A 22,030-nucleotide genomic window follows, 5' to 3' on the forward strand; every position below is an offset into this window, starting at 1 on the left:
AAAAGGCTTATTTCATACTACAGGTTACAATCCATCTATGAGGGGAGTCAAGGCAGGAATGCAAGGCAGTAACAGAAGCTGAACCAGCGGTCATAAAGGAGTGTTGTTTCATCCTTTCTTAGACCTTCCAGAACCTTCTGCCAAGCAGAAGCCCCACAGTGGACTAAGTCCTCCAACAATGATCATTAATCAAGAAAACACCTCGCCGGGCGGTGGTGGCGCACGCCTTTAATCCCAGCACTCGGGAGGCAGAGGCAGGCGGATCTCTGTGAGTTCGAGACCAGCCTGGTCTATAAGAGCTAGTTCCAGGACAGGCTCCAAAACCACAGAGAAACCCTGTTTCGAAAAATCAAAAAAAAAAAAAAAAAAAAAGAAAAAAGAAAAAAAAAGAAAAGAAAATACCTCCACAGACTTGAATATGGGCCATTCTAATGGGGGCATTTTCTCAACTGAGGTTTCTTCTTCCTAGTTGACCATAGTTTGTGACAAGGTGACAGAAACATTAACAAGCACACATTTCAAACAATTACAAAAGTAAACATATCAGGGAATCCACACAAACCGAGAACAACGACAGTTTGGGGGCCGCCACAGATGATATCAACAGAGATACCTACCATCCTTTATCTCTAATGAAATTACTCCCCTGAGAAATACCCTAATATCTAAACAGGTGCAGGATTATGTCATGGCTTGGGTGATAATTTTAAACAAGAATTTCTCTAGAAACCAAAGTGCCTTTTTTTAGAGTGAAAGACTAATTGAGGTTGTAGTTACCTAAAGAACAACACAGATATTTTTATTTTATTAGCAACCTCCAACGTGCACTTTAGAGCTTGTTAAAGGTTTCCAGAATATTTTCTCTTCTTCCTTTTCCACCTGTATTTTCTCTTTCTCTTCCTTATCCTTTTCTCACTCCTCCTATTTGTTTTCTTGTAGTGATGTGAGGTGAAATGCAGCCACAGAGGTGTAAAGATCCATAAAATCATGAGAGGAGTGATTACAGTGATTCCCTGAAATCATAGGAACCTGAAGAGTGAACCTATTCACCGAAGCCTTTCTCTCAGTCTATACAAGAATTTTATTGTCCAAATTGAAGTTTGATAATGGCTCAGTTTATAAGGTTAATAATGCTATGCAGGAAAGCTTCAGCATCTGTATCCCAGAAATCCCAACACCCTGAAGGACCCTGCAGATTTCTATTTTCTTTTTTCTTGTGAAGATGTCCATCTAGGAAAGTGATGGCAACTGTTTTGTTCATTTTTGGGGGAGAGAATGGGAAACCATTTTCATTTCTTCCCTACCTCTGATAATATTAAACACAATGGAAGCTTTTAGGAAATGAGTCAGAGTGCTGGCCATCTACTCAGAGAAAAACAGCTAAATGTAAAGAATTTCATGATCGCTCATTGCAGATCATAGAATCATGTTCATCTCTTCCTTGTATCTGGCTTACCTCATAGACCACAGCTCATGCTCTGTCTGCCAAAGCCCTTCTCTCCTTTAGGGTCCACCTTAAGGGTTACACTATGGCAAAATCCTCATAAAGACAGACTACAGTGCGGTAGGGAGTGTTCATCTGGTTACTGATTGGAGAGCACACACTCTTTCTCTTCATTATTGTTTTTAGATTTGATTATAAAAGTCTAATAAAATATTCCAACCAAAAATGGATGCATGAGGATTTCTGTAATTTATTCTACTCCTTATTTTCTGTTTAGAGGATTCAGTTATCAAATTTATATATCTGTCACATCTCAGGTAAATTTCTAGCACTATAAGAAAAACATGGCATTGGGTTTCTGATCCTACTGCACGTACTGGCTTGGTGGGAGCCTAGGCAGTCTGGATGCTCAACTTACTAGACCTGGATGGAGGTGAGTGGCCCTTGGACTTCCCACAGGTCAGGGAACCCTGAGTGCTCTTCAGGCTGAGGAGGGGGGGACTTAATTGGGAGAGGGGGAGGGAAATGGGAGGCGGTGGCTGGGAAGAGACAGAAATCTTTAATAAATAAATAAATTTAAAAAAAAAGAAAAACATGAGTATAAACATGATTCTGGAAGATTCAAATTCAATTATTGTGTGTTTTTATAAAGTTGGGGAAGATTTGAAAAGAAAATATTCTAAGCCCAAAAGGATAGACAAGGAAATGAGGAATTATCATGTATTGAATGTTTTTCTCATAAGCATTCACCTCAAGTACTATGGGAGGGACTGGAAACTGACTGAATACTTGATATCCATATACTCCTACTATACTACATCATAAGCCAATCAGATCTCACGGAAGTTAACAATTCACTTAAACAGTGAGGAAATAGAACTATGGAGGTGTGTCCTCACTTTGATATGTATAAACATAGATGCAAACATGTACATACATGAGTATATACATGTAAAGAGAGATGTACATGTGTGTGTGTGTGGGTGGCACTATTGGAAAAAGTTTGGGAGGTATGACATTGTTAGAGGAAGTGTGTCACTGGAGGTGGGCTTTAAGATTTCAAAAGCCACACCAGGCCCAGGGGCTTCTTCCTGATGCCTGCAGATCTGGATGTAAATCTCTCAGCTACTTCTCTAGCACTATGTTTGCTTGCATGACAGAATCATGACTAAGACATTGAGAAATATATAAAATTATGTATATCAAAAATGTGCAAAGCACCTGGATGCAATTGTGTATAGTTGCCATGAACTATCACAAAGTATACACAAATCTACTATTTAAAACGTTTGCATCATGGGAGCAATGAGATATTTCAGGTGGAAAATGTGCTTGTTATCAGGACCGATGATGTGAATTCAATTCTCAAACCCCACAAATAGAAAGAAAAAACCAGCTCCCCACAAAAACTAAAGACTAAGAAAAAACCACAAATTAATAGTATCAGGCATAAGAAACTTTTTTTAATAGTTGGTCAGAGCAATCCACATGACTCCTCAAACAATATAGTTAAGGTGATGCCCCTATTGCTGAAGACATGACACACTAAGAATTTAGGACATGGATGATTTGAACTGAATCTAACTATAAAAGTCTATTTCCTATGGTCTAACTTTCATTGTAAAAAATAAATGCCAAGTAACGTGTCAAGTGTGAGGAGCAAATAAACATTTCTGCCCAGCTGCAACATCTATGAAATACTAAAATTATAAGCATGGAATGATATGAATAAGGATACAATAAATTGTACTCACATGTCAGTGGCAATTAACAGTTGTCTAATTGGTCTTAAGGCCCAAACAACTAGAGAGAAATAATGGCTGGTACTGGAAACCTAGCCAGAGGTGTGGGAAGTAATTTTTTTCTATGTGTTGCTTTTATTGGTTATTGAATAAAGAAGCTGTTTTGGACCCATGATAGGGCAGAATAGAGCTAGGCGAGAAAACTACAGTGAATGCTGGGAGATAGAAGGCAGAGTCAGAGATGTTGCCAGAGTTTTCTGTTGACAGAGATTTCTGTACTTCCTGATCCCATAGCTGTTTAGTTCCAAAGAAGCACACGGTGGTCTACATTAATTGTTAACTGATTGGCCTATTAGCTCAGGCTTCTTATTAACTCTTTTTTTTTTTTTTTTTTTTTTTTGGTTTTTCATGACAGGGTTTCTCTGTAGCTTTGGAGCCTGTCCTAGAACTAGCTCTTGTAGACCAGGCTGGCCTCGAACTTACAGAGATCTGCCTGCCTCTGCCTCCCGAGTGCTAGGATTAAAGGCGTGCGCCACCACCACCTGGCTTATTAACTCTTATAACTTATATTAGCCCATAATTCTTGTCTGTGTTAGCCATGTGGCTTGGTACCTTTTCCAATGAGGCAGTCACATCTTGCTTCCTCTGCATCTGGGTGATGGCTGCAGACTGAGCTTTCTTCTTCCCAGAATTCTCCTGTTTTCAGTGTCCTGCCTATACTGCCTGCCTAGTTGTACCACCTATACTTCCTTCAATACAATTGACAGGGTACAGACCATTGTCCCACAGTACAGAGAGATTCCATTTAGCCAAGGCCATAGACAGATGTGACGGAAACTTGACAGTAAGCCACAGCCACCTGGTACACACAAATTCATAGAAATGGGTTAACCAAAGATATAAGAGCTAGCTATCAATATGCTTAAGTAATTGTCCAAGCAGTGATTTAAACAATATAGTTTCTGTGTGGTTATTTTGGGTCTTAGTGGCCAGGAACAAACAAGCAGCCTCCCACAACAAGCTAACTTCTTGCGATTACTAAAATAATAGACCTCAAGAAAGAATCTATTGTTACCACATTGAAAAATACTCATAATTCATCACTACATTCTAAATCAATATCTTATAACCTTAGGTAAATGTAGCTACCACTCTTTATTAAGGAAACCTCTATTTACAAATGAAAACCATAAGAGAAAAAAAGCAAAGTGCTAGGTACAATGCAGAAATCAATAGGTTATGAGAAGCCCAGAACCAAAAGATACATCTATATCACAGCCTCTGCATCTAGAGCCCAGGGAACATTACAAAAAAGGGTGATAAGGCTGTAAGAGCCAGAATACCAGAAGTCTGCTGAGAAACAATCTATCCTAGAAATTGTAGCATGAACAAGACCAGAAAAGTGGCAATGTCACTATGCATACTATCTTGGAAAGGGGTAATATTTTCTACTCTCCCATTCCTAGACAGGCAGATAATGATTGCTGGAAAAAAAAACTAAGTTTCTCCCAGGGATAAACTCCATGACTAGTTGCCTAATACAGAATGGCCAGCCTTGAAATCCTATACACATCAGCAACTAAACCAGACTCAGCACGCGGGCGCACACACAAACACACACACACACACACACACACACACACACACACACACACGACTATCAACTTGAATGTGGGGGCAGAAATGGTAGGAGTTTAAGAGAAGATAGCTGGGAGGAACTGGAGGAAGTAAAGTAAGAGGGAAACTGCTATAGATCTATTACAATTGAGAACATTTGAAAAGTAATAAAATAAAGTAGGACATTTTTGTCAGAGAGAAAGAGAGACAGTGAGAGAGAAAGAGAGAGAGAGAGAGAGAGAGAGAGAGAACCTTCCTCTGTAAGTTAATTTTGATGACTACATTATTGTCAGGATACATGAATACACACACACATATACATAAAAATAAATGTAAAAATTTTAATGTTAAAATTTTAATATCATTTTTCTAAATATATACATACAAAATATATACGACATTTAACACCACTAATTTTGTTATAATGTATGAACTACTCTGATGAAAAATTATTCAGTAACATTCTAGGACAAAAGCTTATCACAGTATTTCCATATCATCATTAACTCTATATTTTTTTCTAAACATGAGAGTATTTTTCTTAAATATGTACTATTTTGCAAACCTTTTAAGTCAAGTGTCCGGAAGATAGAATACAATTTATGCTCAAAGTTTCTGAGACATATTAAGTCCTAATGCAAAAGATATACAGGTTACTTATGAACAAAACTTCCTAAATAACACAATTTACTTGGATGTATTTGAATAGCTATGTTCAACACTTAAAACCAGGCTTTTGCTTTTTAATACTCACTTTAAAAATAGAATTAAAGACCCAGACATAAACGTACACACCTATGAATATCAGATTTTTGATAAAAAGCCAGAAATATACACTGTAAAAAGTGTATCTTCAACAAATGTTGCTGGTCAAACAGGAAAACTGCATGTACACAAATGTGAATAGATCCATACCTATCACCCTGGGAAAAAACGAAGCTCCATATCGATCCAAGACCTCAACACAAACCCAAGTACCCTGAGTCTGACAGAGAACGTGGGGAATAATCTTGAACCCATTGGCACAGGAGACAACTTCCTGAACAAAATACTGATAATGCAGGCACTAAGATCAAAGCATTAATTAATTAATTTTTGGGTCTTCATGAAATGAAAAGCTTCTATAATGCAAAGGACACCATCATTCAGACAAGTGTCAGCCTATAGAATGGGAAAAGGTTTTTACCAACTCCACATCTGGTAGAAGGCTAATACCCAAAATGTATAAAGAACACAAGAAGCTTGATATCAAAATATATAATAATCCAGTCAAAAAAATGGAATACAGATTTGCAGGCAAATGGATGGAATTAGAATCATTCTGGCGAAGATAACAGAGACTCAGAAAGATCAATATAGTATATATTTGCTTATACCTAAATATTAGCCACTAAATTAGTTACAATCCCTAAAACCAGAGAGGTTAAGCATAGAGGAAAGAACTAGGAGGGATACATGGATCACCCTAAGAGGGGAAAATGGAATAGATTTTATGGGTGGATTGGAATTAGATGTGGGACAGGGGCAGGTCGAGAATGGGAGGATCAGGTGGGAAGGGGAAGGAGATGTGGGATTCAGAGGGAACTGAAGGGAGAGAGAGTTCAAACTGAGGATCATTTGAGGGGCAGTATGAAAACAGTGCAGTGAAATCTGCACTATATGAAGATAATCCTAATGAAGTCTTATAATGAAGAGGGAGATGAAACCCCAACGGGCCATCTCTTGTTACTCAGTAAAGCTTCCAATACCAGAACTGGGTATCCTAGGTATCATCCAATTGAAATGTTGGCCAAAACAACAGATGGCTTTCTATAAACTGACATCAAGGCTCCATACTGAAGACATCAGTCCCACCACACATTGAACAATGAGAGACAGAGCTGGTTACTTAGGCCTTCTACACCCCATGTTCTAGTGTCTATGATGCAGAAAAGTAATCTACAGGCTAACAAAAGAGAAAACTAAACACCAACCCAACTACAAAACTTTAATATACAGTCTGCCCTGCGTGCAAACTATGCTATAATGGTGGCATAAACCTTGTGGGAATAACCAAGCAATGCCTGATTTAACATAAGGCCATGAGATGAAATCATGACCTAACAATGCTTGGGTGGCCAAAAAGAAGAGACTAGATATACTAGACATCTAGGGTAAAACAAAGTATCACTGGTCTTAAAGAACGGAACAATAAAATGACTACTAATAATATTTTGCTATACTCAAAAGGTTGGTCCTTATTCAGCTATCATCAGAAAGGCTTCCTCCTGAAGAAGATGGGAACTTATACAGAGACCCAAGGGGGGGGGGAGACAGAAACAGAGAGAGAGAGAGAGAGGGAGGGAGAGAGAGAGAGAGAGAGAGAGAGAGAGAGAGAGAGACTGACCTTTGGAAAACAGAGCTCTAAATAAGATGCCTCCATCAAATTCCTCTCCTTACAGCTATGGGAAGCCCACAGAAGAGAAAGTAGAAGGAGTAGGAAGAGAGGAGGAACAGAGGACACCAGGAGAACAAATTCTTCTAAAGCTACTGAGCAAACATCATGTAAACTCAACAAAGACTGAAGCAGCAATCATAGGGCCTACAAGAGTCTGCGCCAGATCCTCTGCATGTATACTACAGCTTTTGGTTCAGTAAACGTGTGGGTCTCTGATTCTTACACATCTCTCGGAGGTCTTTAATTTTTTTTTCAGTTGGCTTGTCATATCCAACTTTGGTATGATGAATTATGTTTTATCATATTCAATGTTGTTCAGTTTGGTATTATCTCTTAGAATCCTCTTCTCTTCTAATGAAAAAGAGAAAGGGAGTGGACCTAGACAAAAGGGAAGATGGACAAAAACTGAAAAGAGTAGAGGGAAACTGTATTCTAGGTTGTACTTTAAAACTGTATGAGAAATGAATCTATTTTCAAAAAAAAATAATTTTTGAGAATTCTATACACATGAACTCTGCATGATACCACTATTTCCCTTCTGGTTCCTACAGTGAATTACCCACTCTCTCACAAATCCATTACCTCTTCTTCAATTATTATTTTTACACACACACACACACCTACCTATTTAGTCCATTTATTGTTGCTCATGTGCCCCCACTCTCTCAAATTTATGTTCTCCCTCTTTCCCTCTCTGTCTTTCTCTCCGTATGTATGTATGTATGTATGTATGTATGTATAAAATACAGAAAAGCTGCTGGTTGTTTTGTGTGTTAATTTAACATCCTGATAATTTGTAGAATGTTATAAATTTATCAGCTATACAAGTTTTCTGGCAGATATTTTATAATATTTTATTATATTATATAAAGTATATATATTTATATAATATATTATATAAAATATTACATAATATTTTAAAATAAGGACATTTGGACTTATTTCATTTCTGTTTGTATCCTGAAATCTCCTTCACTTCACTTACTGCTCGAGATAAGCATTTAAAAACTGAGTAGAACAGAAATGAAGAGGTTGCACTTCTGTGGCTTGTGCCTGCTTTTAGTGGAAGTGTTTTGAATTATTCCACAGTTAGCATGTTACTAGTTGCTGGATTGCTGTGTGTCGCCTTCATTATCTTAAGATGTGTATCCCATATCCCTAGATTCCCCAGAAATTTTATCATGAAAGTACATTAAATTTTTTCGAAGGCTATTTCTGCATCTGTTGAGATGATCATGTTATCTCTGTCCTAGGGACTATTTATTGGCTGAATGGCATTTATTGATTTACATGTGCTGAATTATCCCTGCATCTCTGGAATGAAGAAAGCTTGATCATGGTAAACCTTTTCAGATGCTTTCGATTTTGGCCTGTGAGTTTGTTACTGAGAATTTGGGCTCCTAAGTTCATCAGTGTAATTTTTCTGCAGTAGTCTTTCTTAATTGTGTCCTTGTCTGATCTTTGAGTCAGGACAATACTGACTTCATTGAAAGGGTTTAGAAGTATTCCTTACTTTCTATTTTCTGGAATAATCTTTGAAGTATTGTCTTGTTTCTAAAGAGTTCTGTGATGAATTCATCTGGACTTGGATTTTGTTAGTCAAAAGACTTTTACTTACTGCTTGAATTTTTCATTGCTGGTTATAAATTATGTAAATCACTTATTTCATTTGATTTAACTTTGATGGGCCATATGCATCTAGAAATTCATACATTTCTTTTGGATATTCCATCGTAATAGAAAATAAGTTTTAACATACATCCTCATAATCGTCTAGATTTTAATTGTATTTTGTGATGTCTCCCTTTTATGTTTAATTTTATTAATGTAGATCTTATTTCTATTTTTGGTTAATTTGGTTACTGGTCTATGATATTGTTTATCTTCTAAAATAAACTACTGTTTTATTGATTTTTTATATCAAGTTTGTGTTTGTTTCTATTTCATAGCTTCTGCTATGATCTGAGCTATTTCTCCCCATCTGAGATATGGTATTAGGTTTGTCCTTCTTTGGCAACTATTTTAAGTGGTGTGATTTGTGTGTTTATTTGTGATTTCTTTGATCCTTTTTTAATGCAGAAGCTTGGAACTTTACCATTCTTCTTAGGATTGCCTTCATTGTATCTCGTAGGATTTGCTATGTTGTGTCTTCATATTCATTCAATTAGAGGAATGTTTGTTTTCTCCAATGACTCATTCATTATTCAGTAATGTGCTCTTTAGTCTCTATGACTTTATATTTGTCTATAATTTCTCTTGTTACTAGTTTGTCGTCTTATTCCATTGTGAGCAGATAGAAAAATGTATTATTTCAATGATTCTGTGTTTAGGGAAACTTGCTTACATTGTAATATATGATCGGTTTTAGAGAAAATTCCCTCCGAAAAAAAAAGTAAGCTTTCTGTAGTGTTTTGGTGGAATTCTCTGTAGATATCTATTAGGTTCGTTTGATCTGTGATGACATTTAATCTTAGTGTTTCTCTGCCATTTATTTTTAAATTTATTTATTTTATTTGTGTGTATTGGTCTACCTGCATGAATATGTGTGTACCACATAGATGCCCATGGAGGCCAGAAAGCATAGGGTCTCATCTCGGAGTTGGAGATATAGGAAGTGAACTATATTTGGATTCTAGAAACCAATCTGAGTCCTCCGGAAGAGCAGTATGCATTCTTAACTGCCAAGCCATGTCTCTGCCCAGTGTCTCTTCATAGAATTGAGATAATATTCAAAGTGATTATTAGAAGATGTGATTGATATCTGTTACTTTTGTTTTAAACAACTGTCTAACTTTATTTGTCTTCACAATTGTAATTGTAGCATTCTCATCTTTTTGAAGTTATTCTTTTAGTAGCCTCTGTAAAACTGGCTGATAGAAATAACTACATTAGTCTCATTTGCCTTGAAAAGTTTTTTTTCTACTAGATTATGATCAATATCTTGTTGGGTATCATGGTATGGCATTTGTGATCTTCCGGGTTTCACAATAAATCTTTCTGGGCCCTTCTGACTTTTAAGGAATTCATTGAAAAATGATTCGTTATTTTTGCAGCTTTCAACATACCTTGTTTGTTCTGTATATTTAGTGTTTTGACTATATTATAACATAGAGAAAAGCACTTTTTTTGGTTTTTTGAGACAGGGTTTCTCTGTGGATTTGGAGCCTGTCCTGGAACTAGCTCTGTAGACCAGGCTGGTCTCGAACTCACAGAGATCTACCTGCCTCTGCCTCCTGAGTGCTGTGATTAAAGGCAAGAAAAGCACTTGTTCAGACCATTTGCTGACAGGTAAGGAAGCTTCTTTGGTGGTGTATGATGGTCAAAAGTGAGACCCATAGTTAAATAAAATGCTGAGAATAATAAATTGCTAAATGTTCATCCCTAAATGGCACATCTATGATATATGCCTACTCCTGGAGAACATCACAGAAGAGGATGTGAAAAGACTGTAAGGGCCAAAGAATGTTGAGCAGGACTATAAAATATTATCTTTATTGTAGCATAAAAATTGCAATCATAAACACACCACAGGAGTGAACATCTGTATAGGACCTATATAAAACAAGATATGAAACTAGAAATTGTGCATTCATAAGGTAAAGTAATAGTGAGCAAATATTATCATAGTACATCATGTACAACCACAAAATTGTTAAAGCTAAACATGATAATTTAACAAAACATGACTGGATTATACTGTATACTGCATTATGACAAGTGGGTCCTAGGCCATATTCCTGCATCCAATTATTAAGAGCGTAATTATTATTATACTGGGTCTCTTGAGTGCACATGAAAGGGCAGTCTAAACCTTCAGAGAGGATATATAGAATGATTTTGTGTTCATGATGCCCTGAGACCAGAGCAAACAACTCCTCTTAAAATAAGTGTTTATTCCTGCTTCATTGTCTTGGTGTACTCAGGCTTCCAGAACAAAGCACAGCAGAATATCTTCAAAAGCACAAATGAACTACTACACAATCACAGCTTATTGGAGCCCATTCCCTATGGTGGGATGCCATGTTCAGCCTTAATGCAGCAGTGATTGCCTTGGCCCTGCCCCAACTTAATGTGCCAGACTTTGATGACTTCCCATGGGAGCCCTTACCTGTTGGGAGGCACTGGGACAAGAGGAGGGGTAGGTGGAGAAATGTGGGTGATGTCAAATGAATTTAAAAAAAAAATAAGTGAAAAGAGTAGAAACCAATTTTCACAGCCCTGGAATATAGAAGCCTCAAGTCAGGATGTCAAAAGGTTTGTTTCTAGTACAACAAAATATTTTTTAATTTTATGAAATCCCTCTTGTTGATTGTTGGTGCAGTTTTCTGGTTAATGAGAATCCCGGTTAGAAGGTCCTTTTATGAACCCATATCCTCATTGTACCGCTTCCTCTCTTTCCTTCTCCTCCTCCTCCCCGTCCTTCTTCTAGAATTTTCAGAGCTTATGGTTTAACACTGGAATCTCTGATCCATTTTGAATTGATCTGTGTGGAGAGTGAGAGGGAACGATCAAGTTTTTCTCTTTTATTTATAGCTATGTAGTTAATCTTGCACCATTTGTTAAATGCTATTTTGTCCCTAATACATGTTTTGGTATTTTTGTCAAAAAAATATCTATCAGTTTATGGACTCTTATGTAGGTCCTTAGTTCTATTCCATTATGTCTGTCTTATACCAACAGCATGCTGCTTTTACTACAATGGCTCTATATTGTAATTTTAAGTCAGACATGGTGATGCCTCCAGAAGTGTTTTTATTTATCAGAATATCTGGATATTCTGGGCTTCTGCATAAAATTTAAGATTACTTCTTTTAAATTTGTGAATAATTATGTTGGTCTTTCGAAGAAACTGAACACAGTGTTCATGCTAAGAAGTACCCTACAAAGTGTTCAACATCATAAACTATGAGTTTGAGAAATGCAGACTGAAATTATTTTGAGAATTCATTTCACACTAGTCAGAATGGCTAAGATAAAAGACAAAAAAAGACAGAAATTACCTGCAAGGCTGTAGGAAATGAGGAATTTTCAAACACTGTTGATGGGAGTACAAAATGGCATAACCACTGTGGAAATCAGTGTGGCATTTTCCCTAAAGACTAGACATAGACCCAACTGTATCACTCCTGGATATATACTCTGTTTTATACTACAGAGGCACAGGCTTATCCATACTCATAGATTCTCTATACACAAAACTAGGGTATAGAAACCACCTAAAGGTTATTAGGTGATGAGTGGATAATGAAAATGTGATACCTGTGTGTAATGGAATATAATTCAGCTGAATAGAAAAAAAAAGAAAGTCAATGAGTTAGTAAATAAAAAATAAGATGTGAAATTGGGGAGGGGTTAAAGAGGCAAGAATATATATGGAAAAAGTTAAGAGGACAATATGACAATATTGTCAAAAGGTTAAGAGGAAAATAAGGGTGAATATGATCAAAATATATTATATAGAAGTTTCCAACACATTTTAAAAAGATAATAGAAGTGGGTGATAGGTTTGAAGCAAGTTCAAAACCTTGGAAGAGAAAAGTCCACTATATCTTAAATTTCAAGTATGATAGGCTGGTTTGATAGACTTTCTTCCGAGTCAATAGGAACACCACTCCTAGAATTCTAGATGGGCCTGTTCCACAGGCTCTTGGAAGGAGCTACACAATTCATTGGGATCATGTACTGCTCCTATGACTCTGAGCAGAGGTTTAATAGCCTATTGAAAATGAACTGGAGACCCTGTTAATCTCTGAATTCACTCTAATAGAAAAATAGAAAGAACAGAAGTATTTTAGGGTTGAGTCTGTCCTATTGTGTATCTGGAATTCTTTTCTGTCAAGGGGTATACCTTTTGAAGAATAAAATATGTTCATAATCAAATAACTGTACCTTCTTGTCAACTCCAAAGAGTTGCAGAGCCTTCCTTCCTTCTGTGCCAGCATCACCAATTCTAAGTTAAATTGCTTACTGCCATATCACCTGACAGCACTTCAAGCAGTTATACAGTTATACACAGTCAATCCTTTGGTGTTTAATACATATGCTTTCTTATTTATGGAAACATTGGTAGACTGAGATTCATCAAAATCTTTATGCTTCAGGTTGCTTTTTGTTTATTATTCTTTCTTTATATTTATCTCTCCTTTTCTATTTTACTATGATACAACAAGATTTTGCTTAGAAATCACTGCAGCTAAATTCCTATATGCCTAATTTCTACTTTTCATACAATAAAACCCTGTCCGCTAACTTCTTTATCAATTTATTAAAAAGATCAATCTCACACCAGTTTATGATATGTCTCACTCATCTCCACTTGACAGTCCTTAAGAGGCCTGCTTCGCATTCACGTTTCTAGTTTGTAATTCATTTCTTTTCAGTTGTTAAATTATGAGTCTGTAATTTAATCTGATTTTACTAATTGAGCAATACTTGATTTGGCTACCCATGAATTTTGCTACTGAATGTATCCAGTTGTGTTAACCATTACTCTCTGCAGGCCATGGCCTTTGTTTCACTTCAATAAAACAGCTGCTCTGCATTTGGCTTCTGACAGTTAACTCATGTCACCTGCCCTCTGTTCTTTACAGGTACCTTTCTACCTATTACTAACAACAAATCCAATTGCACAGTGGACTTACCTATAAATAGCCACTGGCCCAAAAATGGTAGCTCCTCATTCAGTGTTGAAAGTGGCTATTAAATTGGATTATCTTTACTTCCCTTCAGGTCTTCTATCACTATTCCTCCAATTATTTGTGGACTCATATTCTGTACATATGTGTTTATAGTTGGAACTATTTCTAATAGATTGATCCTCTTATACTCAGGGAGATGCTATGGAGCTGCCAGAGGAGAAACACAAACACAATACCTTAATCAAGAGCAAATATATATATATAACAAAATTGACCTAAAACTTGTATCAAAAAACCAAGATCCATACCAATACAAAGTACCCATCTCTATAATACAGCTGAAGATGCCACACATCTATAGATTTAGATATTGCCGTTTCCCACATACTCTTTCTGATTGCTATCATTTCTTCTTGTCTGTTTGAGTTACCATCTGGTGTAGCTTCATCATTCCAATACAACTTTCTTTGTACCCACTCCCTCTTTTTTCTTATTGTCAACTGTATTACATTTCTATATATTACAGTCTCAACAATATAATTGTTTAAGTGCTTTTACAAATTGATTTTTAAATTGGTTAAGAGAAGAAAAGGGGAAGAAATGGGCAATTATCTCGTCTTGTAATTGCCTACATAATCGTGCACTTGAGAGCTCTGTGTACTCCACGGATTTGAGTTACTAAGTGGCATAAGTTGCTTTCAATCTGAAGAACTTTCTTTAGTATCCCAGTAAGATAATTCTGGTAAAAAACAATTATTGTGGGTTTTATATATGTTAGAAGACTCATGGTTGTTTTTTACATTGTGAATTTATGTAATTATCTTAGCTAGGTGACACTAGGTTGACAGATATTTTTATTTACAGCAATTTGTCACCCTTCAGACTTCCATTGTCTCTGGTAGAAGTTAGCTGCTCATCTTGATGGGGTCCCTTGGACCCTGTTCTCTTACTGCTTTCAGAATTTCATTTTTGTTTAGGTTTTAAGATTTACTTACTATCTTTGGGTGTATTGTGTGTGCATGCATGCAAACACATCTGGTGGAACATCATGGAGATCAGAGAAAAAGTTGAAGGTGTCATTTCTCTCCAACTACACTGTAAGTCCTGCATCTCAAACTCATGAGGTGCATCAGAAGAAATTGTCCTTTGCCTTGGAGTCATCTTTTCAACGTTTTAGGGGTTTTAATAGATTAAGCCATGGCATATATGGGTGCTAGCAGATTTAATTGTATTCTTGGTACTTAAATAGACGGCCATTCTTAGATATTTAGATGTCTTTTTACAATGTGTTTTTTTATAATTTTCATCTCTTTTACTCTTTTTATTGCTTTTATTGAGCTATGTATTTTTCTCCAGCCCCCTGCCTTCCTGTCCCTTCCCATTCTACCCTCTCCCGTGGTCCCCATACTCCCAATTTACTGAGAATCTTATAGATTAGATCCATGTAAGTCTCTTTTCAGGTCCTCATTGCGGTCTAGGCTCTCTGGGATTATGAATTCTAGGCTGGTTTTTCTTTGTTTTATGTCTAAAAGACACTTATGAGTGAGTGCATATGATATTTGTCTTTCTGGGTTTGAGTTATCTCTTTCAATATGATGTTTTCTAGATCCATCAATTTGCCTGCAAATCTCTACATAACATTTTTCTGCTGTGAAGTACTCCATTGTGTAAATGTAGAATAATTTCCTTATAAATTTTTCAGTAAAGGGCATTTAGGTTTTTCCCAGGTTCTGGATATGACAAACCATTGCTGTTATGAACATTATGGGATATTAATGAACAGTGATTGCTAGCTCCTGTTATTTTAGTTTTTATTGTTGGCAATGCTACTGTGTGTGTTTTTCTCTTTGGGATTTGCTGCTGTGAGATTATCTATTATCTGTGTTTTTGTGGATGTAGCCAACTTCCTTGGGTTAGAGTTTTCATTCTATTACTTTGTATAGAGCTGAGTTTATGGTTAAATATTTGTTAAATCTAGTTCATGGAATATCTTGATTGCCATGGAATATCTTGTTTTGTCTGTCTATGGTGATTGAAAGTTTTGTTGGGTATAGCTGTCTAGGCTGGCATCTATGGTCTCTTAATGTCTGCATAACATTTGACCTGGACTTCTGGCTTTTATTGTTTTTATTGAGAAGTCAGGTATAATTCTTATAAATCCGCCTTTATATGTTACATGACCCTTTTCTTTTGCAGCTCTTAAAAGTCCTCTTTACTCTGTATGTTTAGTGTTTTGATTATTACATGGCAAGGGGACTTTCTTTGATTCAGTCTATTTGGTGTTCTGTAAGCTTCTTGTATCTTTATAAGCATTTCTTTCTTTAGATTGGGAAAGTTTTCCTCTATGATTTTGTTGAATATATTTTCTGTGCTTTTGAGTTGCACTTTTCCTTCTTCTATCCCTATTATTCTTAGGTTTGGTCTTTTAATGGTGTCCCATATTTCCCAGATATTTTGGGTTAAGCTTTTTTTAGATTTAATATTTTCTTTGACCAATGAGTCTATTTCCTTTATTGGACCTTCAGCACTTGAGATTTTTCTCTTCCATCTCTTTTATTCTGCTGATTATTCTTGCATTTGTGGTTCCTGATTGTTTTCTCATAATTTGTGTTTTAATATAATTCCTCAGTTTGTGTTTTTATTATTGTCTCTGTTTTGGCTTTTAAGTCTTGACTAGTTTTTTCAGCTGTTTGATTGCTTTTTCTTGGTTTTCTTTAAGGGGTTTGTTAATTTTTTTTCAATTTTTTTTGTTTGTCTTTTTCTTCATTTCTTTGAGGGAATTTTTCATTTTCTCTTTAAGGGCTTCAAACATTCTTTTGAAATTATTTTTAGATCATTTTCTTCTGCTTCATCTATAGTTGGTTGTTCAAGTCTTGCTGTTGAAGAGTCACTAGTTTTTATTGGTGTCATGTTGCTTTTTTGGTGGTGAGTGTTTTCCTACCTTGTCTATCCCTCTTTTCCTCTGATTGGGTCTGTGTCTCTGGTGATCAATCTTCCAGGTACCAGTGGATCAAAGGCTCAGATGGCTTTTCTTGTGGTGCACTCAGGGTCATGGTTCCAGTCACCTCCAGGACTCGGTGTTCCTGAAGGTTGCTCTGCAATACTGGGGGTCATTTGGGCCTGGTCCCTCAGTAGTGACTACCTTGTACCTGTTTCTGTGCAGGCCAATGCTTGGGCCTGCTCCAAGGGAGGTCACAGGCTCAAGCCTTCTTTTGTGGAGGTTGCTACTTCTGGCCTGCTCCAGCTGAGGTAGCTGACTCAGGAGTGCTTTTCAGAGGTCGCTGGCTCAGGCCTATTCCCACAGCTGTCCCTAACTCAAGTCTGTACCCTTGGAGGCCTGATTTGTGTCCTATCCCACAGAGGTCTCTGGCTCAGGTCTGCTTCCTCAGCAGTCAGTCCCTTGTACCTGCTCCTCTGGAGGTAACTACCTCAGGTCTCATAATTTTCATAAATATAATACTGTACCTTTCTATCTTCCTTGTGCTTCTGGTAACTCTTTTGTGTATATGTTGATATATTTACACTATTTTTATAGCACATTTTCTGAAGGCTTATGAATAACTATTTAATTTCTCTTATTATATGAATCTATTTTAACTATTTTCAAATTTGCTACCCCTTTCTCTTAGTTTCTAATATTTATTGCCATATTCTAATTACAAGTTTTAATTTCTCATTTGAATTTTATTCATTCAATGTCACAATTTCCATCTTACTATTTAGAATAATTTCTATAATTTATTTACATGAACAATTTGATAAAAATGACATCAGACTTCATTCAATTATTGAGACACAGTTTCTGTTAATCTTTGATCATGTTTATAAAATGTATTTCAGTTTTTTATCCATTAATTTCACATTTGTTTCCAACATAGTGTTCTTTTTCTTCTGTCATATACAAGTCAAAATTTCCTGTTTTTTTATGGATCTTATTATTGGTAACAAGCTGAAGATTTTCAACTATTATATTTTAGCAAGTTCTTCCATCTCAGAGGTTCTTTTTGCAAGGTTATTTATTTGTGTTTTTATATTTGTAAGCTATAGGAAGTTTTTAATTATAATCTTATAGTTGTATATTTACTCTGCTGAACTAATTTTATTTCCTGCTAAATCATGCTATTTCCACTCAAATTTTAACCTTTATTCTTATCTTGTCCCCAGATGGCATAGTAGTATTCCTGCATCTACATGTGATAATTAAATATTTTTAATCAGATATACTTTAGTATCTTGTTGTTGGATGTCTGTGTATGCACTTTAATGGCTGAGCTCATACATTCTAAACTGTTTGTTTCATGTCTTTCATTTAGATAGATAGATAGATAGATAGATAGATAGATAGATAGATAGATATTTTAGATGTATATATTATAGCCTATATTTAGGAGTGACAATTTTCTTGGAAGTACTTTGTCTTACTGCTCCTAGAAAGGCTGGTCTTTAACAAGTACACATTTATTCAGGCTTCCAATGTTGACTACAATTATTTTAGGACCTGAATTTCTAAAAGTTTTGTTTGGATCAGGATAAGATTAATCAAAAGTTGCATGCAAGTGTTTTTGCCAATGAGAACTTTCATCAGTGATTCTGAGTGCATGCAATTTGATCAGTGAATGCTTTAAAGGAATCCCTCATCTTGAATGCATCAGTCCAGAGCAGAACACTTAGTACAGGCACTTTTCTGAAACAGAGATTGGAGAAGGAAATACAGTAAATAGTTTGTGAGATATCATTGAACTTCACTTTTTGTGACATCCTAAATTTTTCTGGATCAATATTCTCATTTTTCCTGTATTCTTTTCTGTGTTCAAATTCTATGAACAACAAATAATTGAACCACCAATAATTGAACACCAAATAATTTAAAGTGATATTTGTCAGCAATCCCAGAATTTAGAAAGTAAAGAGAAAAAGATCAAGTGTTCAAGGTCATTTTTTTAGCTACATTTCATATGCAAGTCCACTCTGAGCTGTAAAACATAGTCTCAAACAAACAGAAAAGAAAAACAATGCATAATTATTGTTTTATCAATTTCATGAGTGAAATTATTTTTGCTGGAGTTTGAATTTAAGACACTCTTCACTCCACCATTTTAGAGGGACAACTTCAAATTAATACTGTTTCTCAGCCTTGCAATGCTCTCTAATGTTAGTTCCAGATAACCCAATAAAGGTGTGCATGCAGGGCACTCAATGAAATTATGCACCCTGAAACCTTGTTGGACAAATCTTTTTTCGTTGAGTCTAATTTATTGAATGTGCTACCAAAAGAGGCAGGAGAACAGTTTCAATGGTGCCATTGCTAACTGTCTAAGAATATAAACCAAAGCACTAAACCAGTCACTCGTCTGCTTGAATTCCATGTGTCAAGGGAAAGCAGCATTGGTGTGGGATGACTACAATGAGATGATGTCACATGGAAGTCTTAATAATTGTGTGTGTGTGTGTGTGTGTGTGAGAGAGAGAGAGAGAGAGAGAGAGAGAGAGAGAGAGAGAGAACTTGCAAGTACATGTACACCTGTACTATTACATTAATTTTGAGGTCAGTGAACAGCTTTTAGGAACTGATTATCATCTCCTTCTACCATGGGTTCCCTGCATTAACTTCAGGTTATTAGGCTTGTATAGCAACTACTTCTACACAATGCGCTATTTCCTTGACTCATGATATTCTTTGGGGAGGGAAATGGTGTTAAAGTTAATGGTGTTAAAGTTATAAATGAAATAAGGACCTGAAAGTGAAAAATGCTGAATAAAAGGAGAAAATGCAGATAACTCAGTCTTTGCTTATAATCTGAAAGATGCTAAGTCATTTTCCAGCTACTTCCAGGTGTCTGCAGTGTCCTTAATTCTCGGCATACCTATGAGATAGGGTTTACTGCAAATTATATCACAGCCTATTTTGGTAATAAACACCTATTACCGCAGGCAATTTGTTTGTGTTGTTTTCTTGAGACTTTAAAGAACCTAGTTATATATCTTGTGTTTTCTACAGAAAATTATCCCCAAACATCCTTCTTAGTTTGAACAAAATGAGGTTTTCATTTTAACTATAAATGAGTCTGAGTTGTACAGGTTATAAGGCTAATTTACAGTACCTTGACTTTTTGTTGGAACTATTTTTGATGTTTGGTTTAATAGGAAACCCAATTACTGTGTAAATCTAAACACAATATAATTGCCACAAAGAATAAGCATAACAATGAACTTGTGGCATTTCTGGAGTTAAAGGGACCTAACCTTCATAGGTGTCTCTCAGAAATGATAATGTAGACCATACAGAGAAACCTTTTGAACCATTTTCCTTCAGTGTGATGTTGACACTTTCACATCTAAATCAACAAGTCAGCAAATAAAAGAAGCTTTGTGAGGGAATGCATTACAAATTAATTTTCTTCCTATTTCAAACTTATTGAGGACAAATAGATCCAACCCTCATTATTTAAACCGCCTCCCTTTCAAGTGTTCCAGGCAGATATTCACAAAGAGAAAATGCTGGGTCTCTCTGGTGAGACACAGAAGAGACATTTCTTGAGGGTTCTGGTTGAAAATTCATCTTTGGAATCAGTTCTTTAAACATTTGTGCTGTGGGACAATGGTCTGTACCCTGTCATTTGTGTTTTAAATAAATGTTGATTGGCCAATAGCCAGGCAGGAAGTAGAAGCGGGACAACAAGAATTCTGGAAAGAGGGAAGTTTCAGTCTGCAGTCGTCACCCAGAGAAAGAGGAAGCAAGATGTGACTGTCTCACTGAAAAAGGTAGCAAGCCACATGGCTAACACAGACAAGAATTATGGACTAATATATGTTATAAGAGTTAATAAGAAGCCTGAGATACTTAGACCAATCAGTTTACAATTAATGTAGGCCTCTGTGTGACTCCTTTGGGACTTAACAACTGTGGAAACTGGGCAGAACAGAAACCTCAATCAGCAGAATGGCATGCCAACGTGGGGCTGACAACATCCACTTAAAACTCTGACAGAGCTTGGGAAGTTATTAGAAAAGAATAGAGTTAAGCACAGCTTCTTGATAGCAGCACTTTCTTGGGTGGGCTCTGCTTGCTAGAAGCAAGCACTTTCATTTAAGAGAGGCTGCCTAACTCAGCTTTAGCTGTAAAACCTGCAGCTCTTTTAAAAAGGCCCTGCTATGAAACACTTAGATGGTGTTGATGAAAAGCTGACTGCATACTTTTTGATGGTGGCAGGGATCTTGAAATGCCATAGAGTTGTGGTACCAGTACCTCTGTCATGAGGCTAGACTCTCAGAAAAAAATCTAAGGAATGGGCTGGATCCATCAATCAAAGCCATGGCTTTAATCCTAGCCAAATTGCTTAGCAAATTAAAGATTCATGTGGTCAGAAACAGAGAGATATATAGAAAAGATAGAATCAAAGATGAAGAAAACCTTGAAACAGTTTACTGTGTGTTTAAAAATGTATGTAGGCTTGGGGGGGGGGAGATAAAATCCTTAAAATAAAAAGAAAAATAGAGAGTATTTGGGTGTGGTGGCACACACCTTTAATCCCAACACCTCAAAGCCAGGCAGGAAGTATAGGCAGGATGATGGTGACCAGACAGGAAGTAGAGGCATGGCAAAGAGAATGATGAGACGAGGAAAGTTTCAGTCCACAAGAGGCCAGCAAAACATGAAGTAAGCCAGACACAGAACAAGCAAGAGGTGAATCCCTCACCAAAAAAGGTTCCAAGCCACGTGGCAAACACAGATAAGAATTATGGGCTGATAGAAATTATAAGAATTCCCAGCACTCGGGAGGCAGAGGCAGGCGGATCTCTGTGAGTTCGAGGCCAGCCTGGTCTACAAGAGCTAGTTCCAGGACAGGAACCAAAAGCTACGGAGAAAGCCTGTCTCGAAAAATCAAAAAAAAAAAAAAAAGAAATTATAAGAATTAATTAATAAGAAGCCTGAGCTACTGGGTTAGTCAGTTTATAATTAATGTAGAACTCTGTGTATTTTTTTGGGACTTAACAACGAAAGACCTGGTGGGACCAAAACCTCAGTCAACAGAATGGCACATTTGTCTGAAGAAAAACACCTTTATTATGTCTCGAAGAGAAGTGAAGTACCCAACCTCCCATTCTGTGAAGCATGGTTCTTCAGTAAAGTACCAGAGGAAAGGTCCAAAGC

Source organism: Microtus oregoni, unplaced genomic scaffold, assembly GCF_018167655.1.
Source record: "Microtus oregoni isolate MIOR12 unplaced genomic scaffold, Mior012 000000F_ref0000247, whole genome shotgun sequence".
Taxonomy (NCBI): Eukaryota; Metazoa; Chordata; class Mammalia; order Rodentia; family Cricetidae; genus Microtus; species Microtus oregoni.